We start from the raw sequence: 14,717 nt of genomic DNA, 5'->3' as shown, positions 1-14,717 counted from the left end.
GCACGGCCCGCGATTTGAGGGTGGCCGTGGGTGACACTCCGCGGACGTACGAGCCGCAAGTCAGGGTCAATGCACCTCACTATGGTCGTGTGCATGAGGCCTTAGTAAATCTGCCCCATGGTAATACCAGTGACAGCCCGCTGTTTCCCGGGGGGGGGTACAGTCCTCCGCACATCTTCATCCACGTCTCATCTTGTATGTGCCGGATACTTTTCTCCTTATACCTGAGAAGTAACAAAAATAACATCAGAAACTAAAAAACACAATTCCAAGTATTTCTCCCCATTTCTAAAAATAACATTTCCTGCAGGTGAATAATGGAAAATATAAAGATATAAATATATTCAGGCCTATGTGTCTGTCCAGGGGGTCAGTGAGGGTCCTGCCTGTTATATGTGGGGAGGTCGTGCTGCACAATAACGGAGGGGAAAATGTCTGTACATCAATATATATTTGTCTCTAGGAGCCCCTACAAAGTCTCAGTGAGGGCCCTGTCTGTTATACGTGGGGAGCTTGTATACAGCGTTAGTAACAGGCATGTCACTCCAGTATAGATAATTTGGGTGCCGGTTCTTCGACCCCACTGTCCATAGTTTAATTAAACACCTTAAGAAAATGGATCATCACCAAGAAGTTTTATTTAAAGGGGTACTCCCATCTTACTATTTCTCTGGGACTCACACCTATGTGGAAAACGGAGGTCTCTCCCTGACCCTGTCCTGCTTTTTTCCCACATCCCAGTCCCGTCTAATGGCTGCTGATTCCAGGTGGAGAATGACTTGGGAAAGGCCTCGCACGTCCCTCTCTCTATTCTGTTCTATGGAAGTTTCGGAAACAGCTGAGCGCTGTTGAACTATTTGTGTAACTCCCATAGTACAGAACGGAGAGAGCTGCGTGCATGCGCACAGGTGGATATCACATAAACGTCTGAGATGGAGAAACCCCTCTAAAGAGATTATTTCATTAAAGGGGTTGTACATAATTAGAAAAATAGAGCTGACGTCTTCCAAAAACAGAGCCACACCTGTCCACAGGTGATGTGCGGTGTGTGGACAGCTTAGCCCTATACATTTCAATACAGAAAAGCTGCAATACCACACACAGCCTCTGAACAGAGGTGGCGCAGAGCTTCCATTTGGGTCTTAGAGAGGGTCTCCAGCGTGATACCCCCTCTATGATATCTAAATACCCTTATAGGGCATTTCAGGTGTAACCAGAAGTTAAGGTGATACAAAAAAATATTCCATACAAGAGATTTCCTTAATGGAGATATTGTAACAATAATTACTGAAAATATGTAATTGACTTTTTCCTCCATTGTAGGAAAAGAACCCGAGAAGTGACGTTTTGGACTACGGAACAGTCGATCCTCCGGATGAAATGCTGTGTGGTTGGAGCGCAGTCCCAGGAGCGCTGGTGTTGATGTGCTGATCCATGTTCTTCTTATCTGGAGCTTGTATACAGAACACGCGATCCTTCTGGTCCGACCTACTAACATATATAAGCACAGCCTAAGCACACACGTAATGATATATAATAACATAACATTAACATAACATTACTATGTATCAGCCCTGATACGTCAGTCTCATCATATTTCTGGGGTCCCCGCACACAGGATATACGTTACCTCCTGTGATGATGTCACTTCCCTGTATTTCCTGTATGACATGGCTGCTCTTCCTCTTCCCGTTTCCCTTTCTGATGTATTTCCTCTTCCTGTGTGATAAGACGTGTGCTGTTGCCTCCTGCTGTGTATAACACGAGATGTAACATGTCTTATAAAACATGTCAATAATAATCGCAGAAAGCGAAAAACATTTTGTTCATTTCCATTCACATCAATGGTTATTTGTTTGCAGCCGTTTTTCTGAGCCATACTTGTCTGTTTTTAGAATCAACTACAGGGAGATTTGAGATGTGGTTTGAGAATTTCTTTCCTATGTAAACGCCACCGATAAGGACAGCTAAGAAGCCTCAGTTATCAGCGAGCGACCCCATAATTAGGGTGGGTTCACACGACCACATTAACGTCCGTAATGGACGGACGTATTTCGGCCGGAAGTTCCGGGCCGAACTCAGTGCAGGGAGCCGGGCTCCTAGCATCATAGTTATGTACGATGCTAGGAGTCCCTGCCTCTCCGTGGAACTACTGTCCCGTACTGAAAACATGATTACAGTACGGGACAGTTGTCTTGCAGCGAGGCAGTGACTCCTAGCATCGTACATAACTATGATGCTAGGAGCCCGGCTCCCTGCACTGAGTTCGGTCCGGAACTTCCGGCCGAAATACGTCAGTCCATTACGGACGTTAATGTGGTCGTGTGAACCCAGCCTCAGAGTAAGCAGAGTGCCCCCATACAGTGCCAGCAGAGTATTGTCCCTTAAACAGTGCCAGTATACTGCCCCCTCATAAACAACACTACCAGCAGAGACCCCTCAATAAACCATATTGCCAGCAAAGTGCCTCCAATAATTAGTGCCAGCAGACTGCCCCCAATAACCACTACAAGCAGAGTTCCCCCTCACAAATAGTCCCAGCAGAGTGCCTTCCTTTATGCAGCTACATCATGTAAGATCTTCCCTAGTTTGGAAGTCTCCAGGACAATCTGGGAGAGAAGACAAGTGTGATGTAACCTGGTTGCAGTGTGTAAATGTAGCCTGAAACATCACGTGTAGCTCCTAAGTCTATGTTCACATGTTACATATTTATTGCAGATTTCCATGGTCAAATTGACACATAAAGTATGAATGTGAATAGGGTTCTAGAAAACGGCATAAACTTGCAGCAGTAACAATCTGCAGTAGATTGTAATGCAAAGGATGCACAGCCAAATATGCTGCAAAATCCACATGTAATATATGGAGAAATATTAGGCCTAGTTCACACAGAGTTTTTTGGAGCGTTTTTTGACGTGTAAACCGATTCGAAAATTGCATCAAAAAACTTCCGAAAACTAATCTTATTGATTTCAATGGGATGCAGAGGCGTTTTTCCCACGAGAAAAAAACACTCACAGGAAAAAGCAGCGTCAAGCCCTTTCTTCAAGCGTTTCCGTCTCTGACCTCCCATTGACATCCAGCCCGACCTCCCTGGATGATGCGGCAGTCCATGTGACCGCTGCAGCCTGTGATTGGCAGCAGCTGTCACTTGCACTGAAACGTCATCCCGGGAGGCCGGACTGGAGGAAGAAGCAGGGAGTTCTCGGTAATTAGGAACTTCTATTTTTTTTCTACAGGTTGCTCTATATTGTTATTGGAATCACTGTCCAGGGTGCTGAAACAGTTACTGCCGATCGTTGAACTCTTTCAGCACCCTGGACAGTGACTATTTACTGACGTCGCCTAGCAACGCTCCCGTAATTACGGGTGCACACACGTAGTCACCCGTAATTACGGGAGCCCCATTGACTTCCTCAGTCTGGCTGTAGACCTAGAGATACATAGGTCCAGCCAGAATGAAGAACTATCATGTTAGTAAAACCAGTACGCTCCGCAGCACACATAACATCTGCGGACTTCATTGCGGAATTTTGACTCTCCATTGAAGTCAATTTAGAAATTCTGCAATGAGTCCGCAACAAGTCCGCTACACGTCCACAACAGTCAGTGCATGCTGCGGACACCAAATTCCGCACCGCAGCCTATGCTCCGCAGCGAATTGTCCGCAACGTGTAAACGAACCCAACTAAAAAGCTGTGGAAAGCAATGGAGAAACGTGTACGCTGCGGATTTCTGCTGCGGACTTTCTGCAGCGGAATTCCAGAGCAATTCCGCCACGTCTGGTCATGCCCTAAGGCTCTGTTCACATCTGCATTGGGGTCCCGTTCTGACGTTCCGTCAGAGGTTTCCGCCAGAACAGGACCCAGAGCAGACACAAACTGACCCAGACGGAAACCAGGGGTTTCCGTTTTCATCATCATTGATTTCAGTAGTCGACTAAGCTATTGCTTCCGGCAAAACGACGGGTCCGGTGCATAAAAGAGACAAACGGAAACCACGGGCACCGGCTCCGTCACCATTGAAATCAATGGTGATGGAAACGGAAACCCCTGGTTTTCGTCGGTGCCTGCTCAGGGTCCCGTTCTGACGGAAACCTCTAACGGAACGTCAGAACGGGACCCCAATGCAGATGTGAACAGAGCCTAATATGGATGAGAAAGGGGAGGTGGGACTACTCATTTATTATGCCCTGATACTGAACTGGTATTACTAGTATTATACCCTGTTCTATGAACTTTACCCGCTGGAGTACCCCAAAGATGCTTGTACCACTGATCGAGGTGACATGTGTTTTGTAGTAAAATTAAATTGGTATTTGATTATTTTTTTTACAGTTAATATTTATTAAAAATTAGGTTTTAAAGTCTTTTGCCTGGCAGTGATAGTTTAATATTTGTCCAAAACCTATTTAGTTCCATTTTCATGGATATTATGAGGTGGGACGACTCACCTAACCAGTATGTACCTGACGGGAGCTGCATGCGTCCATCTCATCAAGTCTCCGATCTCCTGGCAGCTCCACTTTCTACAGATCCTACAATGAAAATCTATGCAAAAAGTTTACACCAAAAAAACAGAAAATTCTACTGCGGAACCAGGATTGTTGTTGTGTGGCAGGGCTGCACCTCGCCCTTCTGCTGCCGGAGGTAAACAGTGAAATAGCGCCACCACCTGCATCACCATAGAGTGGCCATGTGGGGTAGAGAAAAGATAGCAAAGAAAATATAGAAAACCTTTATGTTTACATGTAGTAGAAATCTATTTAATACAAGAGAATAATATTTATAAAAATCTTGATCACATGCTGCATTAATTCTGCAGTGTATTACTGATATACCTACCTACCTGCACTCACTATATTACACTCATCCATTATATACCTACCTGCACTCACTATATTACACTCATCCATTATATACCTACCTGCACTCACTATATTACACTCATACATTATATACCTACCTGCACTCACTATATTACACTCATCCATTATATACCTACCTGCACTTACTATACTACACTCATCCATTATATACCTACCTGCACTCATTATATTACACTCATCCATTATATACCTACCTGCACTTATTATATTACACTCATCCATTATATACCTACCTGCACTCATTATATTACACTCATCCATTATATACCTACCTGCACTCATTATATTACACTCATCCATTATATACCTACCTGCACTCATTATATTACACTCATCCATTATATACCTACCTGTACTCATTATATTACACTCATACATTATATACCTACCTGTACTCATTATATTACACTCATACATTATATACCTACCTGCACTCACTATATTACACTCATCCATTATATACCTACCTGCACTCATTATATTACACTCATACATTATATACCTATCTGCACTCACTATATTACACTCATACATTATATACCTACCTGCACTCACTATATTACACTCATTCATTATATACCTACCTGCACTCATTATATTACACTCATCCATTATATACCTACCTGCACTCATTATATTACACTCATCCATTATATACCTACCTGCACTCACTATATTACACACATCCATTATATACCTACCTGCACTCACTATATTACACTCATCCATTATATACCTACCTGCACTCACTATATTACACTCATCCATTATATACCTACCTGCACTTACTATACTACACTCATCCATTATATACCTACCTGCACTCATTATATTACACTCATCCATTATATACCTACCTGCACTTATTATATTACACTCATCCATTATATACCTACCTGCACTCATTATATTACACTCATCCATTATATACCTACCTGCACTCATTATATTACACTCATCCATTATATACCTACCTGTACTCATTATATTACACTCATACATTATATACCTACCTGTACTCATTATATTACACTCATACATTATATACCTACCTGCACTCACTATATTACACTCATCCATTATATACCTACCTGCACTCATTATATTACACTCATACATTATATACCTATCTGCACTCACTATATTACACTCATACATTATATACCTACCTGCACTCACTATATTACACTCATTCATTATATACCTACCTGCACTCATTATATTACACTCATCCATTATATACCTACCTGCACTCATTATATTACACTCATACATTATATACCTACCTGCACTCACTATATTACACTCATTCATTATATACCTACCTGCACTCATTATATTACACTCATCCATTATATACCTACCTGCACTCACTATATTACACTCATACATTATATACCTACCTGCACTCACTATATTACACTCATACATTATATACCTACCTGCACTCACTATATTACACACATCCATTATATACATACCTGCACTCACTATATTACACTCATCCATTATATACCTACCTGCACTTACTATACTACACTCATCCATTATATACCTACCTGCACTCATTATATTACACTCATCCATTATATACCTACCTGCACTTATTATATTACACTCATCCATTATATACCTACCTGCACTCATTATATTACACTCATCCATTATATACCTACCTGCACTCATTATATTACACTCATCCATTATATACCTACCTGCACTCATTATATTACACTCATCCATTATATACCTACCTGTACTCATTATATTACACTCATACATTATATACCTACCTGTACTCATTATATTACACTCATACATTATATACCTACCTGCACTCACTATATTACACTCATCCATTATATACCTACCTGCACTCATTATATTACACTCATCCATTATATACCTATCTGCACTCACTATATTACACTCATACATTATATACCTACCTGCACTCACTATATTACACTCATTCATTATATACCTACCTGCACTCATTATATTACACTCATCCATTATATACCTACCTGCACTCATTATATTACACTCATACATTATATACCTACCTGCACTCACTATATTACACTCATTCATTATATACCTACCTGCACTCATTATATTACACTCATCCATTATATACCTACCTGCACTCACTATATTACACTCATACATTATATACCTACCTGCACTCACTATATTACACTCATACATTATATACCTACCTGCACTCACTATATTACACACATCCATTATATACATACCTGCACTTATTATATTACACTCATCCATTATATACCTACCTGCACTCATTATATGACACTCATACATTATATACCTACCTGCACTCATTATATTACACTCATACATTATATACCTACCTGCACTCATTATATTACACTCATCCATTATATACCTACATAGTTACATAGTTACATAGTTAGTACGGCTGAAAAAAGACACATGTCCATCAAGTTCAACCAAGGGAAGGGAAAAGGGAAGGAAAAATTTCTACACATAGGAGCTAATATTTTTTTGTTCTAGGAAATTATCTAACCCTTTTTTAAAGCCATCTACTGTCCCTGCTGTGACCAGCTCCTGCGGTAGGCTATTCCATAAATTCACCGTTCTTACTGTAAAGAAGCCTTGTCGCCTCTGCAGCTTGAACCTTTTTTTCTCCAGACGGAGGGAGTGCCCCCTTGTTTTTTGAGGGGGTTTTACAAGGAACAGGATTTCACCATATTTTTTGTATGTGCCATTAATATATTTATATAAGTTAATCATGTCCCCCCTTAGTCGTCTTTTTTCAAGGCTAAATAGGTTTAATTCTTTCAATCTTTCCTCATAACTTAAATTCTCCTTGCCCCTTATTAGCTTCGTTGCTCTTCTTTGTATTTTTTCCAACTCCAGGGCATCCTTTCTATGAACTGGAGCCCAGAACTGAACTGCATATTCTAGATGAGGCCTCACTAATGCTTTGTAAAGTGGTAATATTACATCCCTGTCCCGCGAGTGCATGCCTCTTTTAATACACGACAATATCCTGCTGGCCTTTGAAGCAGCTGACTGACACTGCATGCTGTTATTGAGTTTATGATTTACAAGTACACCCAGATCCTTCTCAACAAGTGAATCCGCCAGTGTAGCTTCCCCTAGGACATATGATGCATGCAGGTTGTTGGTACCCAGATGCATAACTTTACATTTATCTACATTAAACTTCATCTGCCAAGTGGACGCCCAAACACTTAGTTTGTTTAAATCTGCCTGTAATTCATGAACATCTTCCATAGTCTGAACTATATTACATAGCTTGGTGTCATCTGCAAAAATAGAAATCGTGCTATTAATCCCATCCTCTATATCATTAATTAATAAATTGAATAATAGTGGTCCCAGCACTGAACCCTGGGGTACACCACTTATCAGTGGCGGATTAAGTGTACCATGGGCCCTGGGCTGTTGATACAACTTGGGCCCCCCTCACACAGAGTTCACAGCAGCACAGAATCTGCACGCTCCTCTCCTGAAATACTCTGTGCTGCTGTGAACTCTGCTCTTACCATTACGTGGTGACTTGCCAATCATTTGAAGGTGTTATTGAGGACAGGAGTGGAGGAGTGGTAACAGACTGAGCTACGTAATGGTAAGAGCAGAGTTTACAGCAGCACTGAATCTGCACGCTCATCTCCTGAAATACTCTGTGCTGCCTTAAACTCTGTGGACAGGTCAGGATCCTGTTTTTTTTTAAATGCTGCACTGTAGCGCAGCCTTATATAATGGATCGAGCGGGTTCCCCAGCAGCATTTAAAAGAAACAGGATCCTGACCTGTCCACAGAGTTTAAGGCAGCACAGAGTATTTCAGGAGAGGAGCCTGTGATTGGCTGCAGAGGCCGCTGCAGCCTGAGATTGGTTGCAGAGGCCGCTGCAGCCTGTGATTGGTTGCAGAGGCCGCTGCAGCCTGTGATTGGCTGCAGAGGCGGTCACGTGGGATGAAGCGTCATCCCTGGAGGCCGGCCTTCTGACGTCATCCTGACGTGCGTGACCGCCACTACAGCCTGTGATTGGCTGCAGCGGCGACATGGATGACACGTCACCGCTGGAGGCCGGACAGGAGGAATGTAAGTATGAACGTATTTTTTTTTTTTTTTTATTACATTAAAATTGTATTTTCCGTGCGCCGAGCATGTACTGTCAAGGTTGTTGAAAGAGTTAGTGCAGCCCATTAACTCTATCAGCACCCTGGACAGTACCATGCTCGGCGCACGGAAATTACAGGTTCGGTCCGAAACAAACTTTTTCGTGAAATTCGGCGAACTAGCCGAACCGAACTTTTCAGAAGTTCGCTCATCTCTAGTCATAATGATGGCGGCTGCGCGAAAATCTCGCAGCCGCGCATCATACACTGATGACACATGGAGCCGTTAAGTGCTTTTTGCGCACGGAAAACGCCGCAGTTTTTGCATGAGCAAAACGCACACGCTCGTGTAAATGAGGCCTAAAGGGTAAGTCAATTTTTAACAAACTTCTAACATGTCATAGTGACATGTCAGAACTTTTGATGGGTGGGGGTCCGGGTGCGGAGACTAAGCGGCAGAAGCGCTCATGTGAGCAAAGAGCCACTTCATTTCTGTTTGGCTTTTTCCGGAAAGCCAAAGTAGCGGTGTACGGGCTCATTGACTTTCTATGAGACCGTACATAAGCTGCTCAGCTTTCCGGAAACAGAAACCAAGTGGCTCAGCGCTCACACGAGTGCTTCCGACGCTTACTTTTAGTGATCAGAGGGAGTCGGCGAGAGACACTGCTTCCGTAACCATCATTCAGTTTTATGGGACTTACGGATGGTGGATATGTCATACATTTTTCTTATGGGAAAACTGAGGGCTGTATGGGGGGATTATATTGCAAGGGGAGGTGAGTTTGTCTGACTTCTGGGGGCTCTATAGGGAGGTCTGAGTGTCTGATTCTGACATCTCTGTGGGGGGGGGTAGCCCCCCCCCATAGAGCCCGTCGCTCAGACCCCCCTATACAGCCCCCAGAAGTCAGACAATTTGACTTACCCTTGTAATATATTAGTAACTAGTGAGGGCTCTATGAGAAGGGGGGATTATACTGAATGGGGGAGGGGGGTTCTAACCATCTAAGTGACTCCAGAGGACTCCATGAAGGGGGGAATAACCCCCCCATCCCATCCCCCATAGAGCCCTCAGTATTTCAGTATTTATTATACAGCAGGGAGATTTGAGCGTGTAACTCACTGCTGAGTGTCTATGGAGGGAAATTATTGTCCCCCCATAGAGTCCTCTGCAGTGAGTTACACCGCTCAAACCCCCCCTGCTGTATAATAAATACTGAAATCCTGAGAGCTCTATGGGGGATGGGATGGGGGGTTATTCCCCCCTTCATGGAGTCCTCTGGAGTCACTTAGATGTAAATTAAGATGGAGACGAACATGAACACTAACCTCCTCGTTGCTCGACCACCGCCCTTCTCGTCTGTTCCTCACTGGCGGTACGTGAAGCGTCAGAGGGGCGTGTTCTACCACGACTAGCAGACGCACGTCTGCTAGTCCTATCCAGACATTGATATCCATCCCCCTCCTCCTCATCAGCACTGCGCTGCCCTCTGCTGCAGTCCGCCCGCCCCTCCCTCTCAACGGCCATTAGCGGCGCTTCTTGTGAACGGCCATTAGTGAGTCCGACCGGATTTAAAATGATGTGCGTTTCGGGTTGCGATGGGCCCCCTAAAAGCTTGGGCCCCGGGCGGCCGCCCGAAACGCCTATATTATAATCCGCCACTGCCACTTATAACCGGTGACCATTCAGAGAAGGAATCATTGACCACAACTCTCTGGATACGGTCCTTGAGCCAATTCTCAATCCAATTACAAACTATATTTTCTAAACCTATAGTCCTTAATTTACCCATTAGGCGTCTATGGGGGACAGTGTCAAATGCCTTTGCAAAGTCCAAAAACACTAAATCCACAGCGGCCCCTCTGTCTAGACTTCTGCTCACCTCTTCATAAAAACAGATTAGGTTAGTTTGACAACTTCTGTCCTTAGTAAAACCGTGCTGGCTGTCACTTATAATGCTATTTATTGTCACATAATCCTGTATATAGTCCCTCAATAGCCCCACAAACATTTTCCCCACGATGGATGTTAAGCTTACTGGTCTATAATTACCCGGGGAAGACCTAGAGCCCTTTTTGAAAATAGGCACCACATTTGCCCTGCGCCAGTCCCTTGGCACTATACCAGTCACTAGAGATTCTCTGAATATTATGAAAAGGGGGACAGAAATAACTGAACTAAGCTCTTTAAGAATTCTAGGGTGTAACCCATCTGGTCCCGGGCCTTGTGCACATTTATTTTATTTAATTTAGCTTGGACCATCTCTACATTCATCCAATTCAGTATATCAACTGATATATTAACAGCACTGGCACCGGCTACATCAGCTGCTCCTTCTTCAGTAGTATATACAGAGCTAAAGAACCCATTTAGTAACTCTGCCTTCTCTTGATCCCCTGTGATCAACTCTCCATTACCATTATCTAGGGATCCTACATGTTCAGACCTTGGCTTTTTTGCATTTATATGCTTGAAGAATTTTTTGGGATTTGTTTTACTATCCCTGGCCACCTGCCTTTCATTTTGTATTTTTGCTAATTTTATTACATTTTTACAGATTTTATTAAGCTCTTTATATTTTACAAAGGCTACAGCTGTACCCTCAGATTTGTATTTTTTAAATGCCCTTTTTTTGTCATGTATTGCCCCTTTCACAGAAGGTGTAAGCCATGTGGGCTTTAATTTGAGTCGTTTATACTTGTTACCTGTAGGAATAAATTTTGCACTATAATAACTCAAAGTAGATTTGAAAATCTCCCATTTATCATTTGTTCCATTATTTGACATTAGTTCTTCCCAGTCTATATCCTGAATTGCCGCCCTCATCCTGGCGAAATTGGCTTTCTTAAAATTATATGTTTTTGCGCTCCCAGCCTGCGTTTGTTTTTTACAGTATAGGTAAAATGTAACTATATTGTGATCACTGTTACCGAGGTTTTCACGAACATTGACATTCCCAACAAGCTCTGCATTATTAGAAATGACCAGATCCAACAGAGCTTCACCTCTAGTCGGGTCTTCCACAAACTGGCCCATAAAATTTTCCTGCAACAGGTTGAGGAAATGTCTCCCCTTTGCAGTTGAAGCCGAACCATGACACCAATTAATATCCCGGAAATTAAAATCTCCCATTATCACTACAGTACCCGCCTGTGCAGCCCGCTCCATCTGTTTATATAGCTGAACTTCCATCTCCTCAGTTATATTGGGGGGTCTATAGATTACACCAAAAGTAATTTTTTCAGTGTTTACCTCCCTTTCTAGTTCCACCCACAAGGTTTCAACCTCCTCACAGTATTCACCCACTATTGTCTCTTTCACGCTTGCCTTCATATCACTTCTCACATACAGACATACACCACCACCTTTCCTATTTGTCCTGTCTTTACGAAAAAGTGTAAAACCCTGTAGATTTACAGCCCAGTCATGTGAAGAGTCCAGCCATGTTTCAGCAACACCAACTATATCTATATTTTCTTCCAGTATCAAGGCCTCCAGCTCCCCCATTTTGCTTGCTAGACTTCTGGCATTTGTGAACATACACTTTAACTTGCCTGTCAGTTTTTCACTTTTATTATTAGAAATGTGATTTGACATTAATCGGGCCTTTTTATTTACACTGATGTTTTGTAACGAAAGGATCTCCTTATCTTGTTGTCTAGTCCTCTCCCCACATTCTGTTTCTCCCCCCACCAATATAGTCTGACCCCTCTCTAACCTGGCTACCCCTTTTTTTTCTACATTGACCTCCCTCCTCAGCCCTAGTTTAAACACTCCGCCACCCCAGCTAGAATTCTCTCCCCCAGCACAGCGGACCCCCTTCCATTTAGGTGCAAATCATCTGCAGAATACAGTTTGTACACCAATGAAAAGTCAGCCCAGTGCTCTAGGAACCCAAATCCTTCTCCTCTACACCAAGACTTCAGCCATGCATTTAACTCCCTGAGCTCCCGCTGTCTTTCCTGTGATGCGCATGGCACAGGCAGCATTCCTGAGAATACTACTTTGGAGGTCCTTCCCTTCAGCTTGTAGCCTAGTTCTTTAAAATTATTCTTAAGGCTCCTCCACCTACCATTTATTCTGTCGTTGGTAACGACATGGACCACGACAGCTGGATCATCACCAGCCCCTCCCAGCAATTTGTCCACCCGTTCCACCACATGCCGAACCCTGGCACCAGGGAGACAGCAAACCATACCTGCACTCACTATATTACACTCATCCATTATATACCTACCTGCACTCACTATATTACACTCATCCATTATATACCTACCTGCACTCATTATATTACACTCATCCATTATATACCTACCTGCACTCATTATATTACACTCATCCATTATATACCTACCTGCACTCATTATATTACACTCATACATTATATACCTATCTGCACTCACTATATTACACTCATCCATTATATACCTACCTGCACTCATTATATTACACTCATCCATTATATACCTACCTGCACTCACTATATTACACTCATCCATTATATACCTACCTGCACTCATTATATTACACTCATCCATTATATACCTACCTGCACTCATTATATTACACTCATCCATTATATACCTACCTGCACTCATTATATTACACTCATCCATTATTTACCTACCTGCACTCATTATATTACACTCATCCATTATATACCTACCTGCACTCATTATATTACACTCATACATTATATACCTACCTGCACTCACTGTATTACACTCATACATTATATACCTACCTGCACTCATTATATTACACTCATACATTATATACCTACCTGCACTCATTATATTACACTCATCCATTATATACCTACCTGCACTCACTATATTACACTCATACATTATATACCTACCTGCACTCATTATATTACACTCATACATTATATACCTACCTGCACTCACTATATTACACTCATTCATTATATACCTAACTGCACTCATTATATTACACTCATACATTATATACCTACCTGCACTCACTATATTACACTCATATATTATATACCTACCTGCACTCATTATATTACACTCATCCATTATATACCTACCTGCACTCACTATATTACACTCATACATTATATACCTACCTGCACTCATTATATTACACCCATCCATTATATACCTACCTGCACTCATTATATTACACTCATACATTATATACCTACCTGCACTCACTGTATTACACTCATACATTATATACCTACCTGCACTCATTATATTAGACTCATACATTATATACCTACCTGCACTCACTATATTACACTCATTCATTATATACCTACCTGCACTCATTATATTAGACTCATACATTATATACCTACCTGCACTCACTATATTACACTCATTCATTATATACCTACCTGCACTCATTGTATTACACTCATACATTATATACCTACCTGCACTCACTATATTACACTCATTTATTATATACCTACCTTTTATTATATACCTACCTGAACTCATTATATTACACTCATACATTATATACCTACCTGCACTCACTGTATTACACTCATACATTATATACCTACCTGCACTCATTATATTACACTCATACATTATATACCTACCTGCACTCATTATATTACACTTATCCATTATATACCTACCTGCACTCATTATATTACACTCATCTATTATATACCTACCTGCACTCATTGTATTACACTCATACATTATATACC

The 14,717-nt window shown here is 41.9% G+C and overlaps 1 long non-coding RNA gene across 2 annotated transcripts; it reads right to left on the bottom strand.

Moving 5' to 3' along the window:
• Positions 1-1,311: 1,311 nt before the first annotated feature.
• LOC142731594 (uncharacterized) lies at positions 1,312-4,770 on the bottom strand. 2 transcript variants are annotated; one of them, XR_012879034.1, is made up of 3 exons: positions 4,454-4,770; positions 1,631-1,751; positions 1,312-1,491 (listed from the first exon to the last, which is right to left on the bottom strand). It is a non-coding gene; the product is annotated as an uncharacterized LOC142731594 (long non-coding RNA). The 2 variants fall into 2 exon arrangements; XR_012879035.1 differs by having other exon boundaries at positions 4,469-4,770.
• Between the last annotated feature and the right edge of the window lie 9,947 nt (positions 4,771-14,717).

The sequence above is a fragment of the Rhinoderma darwinii genome, unplaced genomic scaffold (assembly GCF_050947455.1).
Source record: "Rhinoderma darwinii isolate aRhiDar2 unplaced genomic scaffold, aRhiDar2.hap1 Scaffold_83, whole genome shotgun sequence".
NCBI classification, from domain to species: Eukaryota; Metazoa; Chordata; class Amphibia; order Anura; family Rhinodermatidae; genus Rhinoderma; species Rhinoderma darwinii.
Note: the sequence above shows the minus strand (reverse complement) of the source record. Positions and strands in the feature narration are given on the sequence as shown.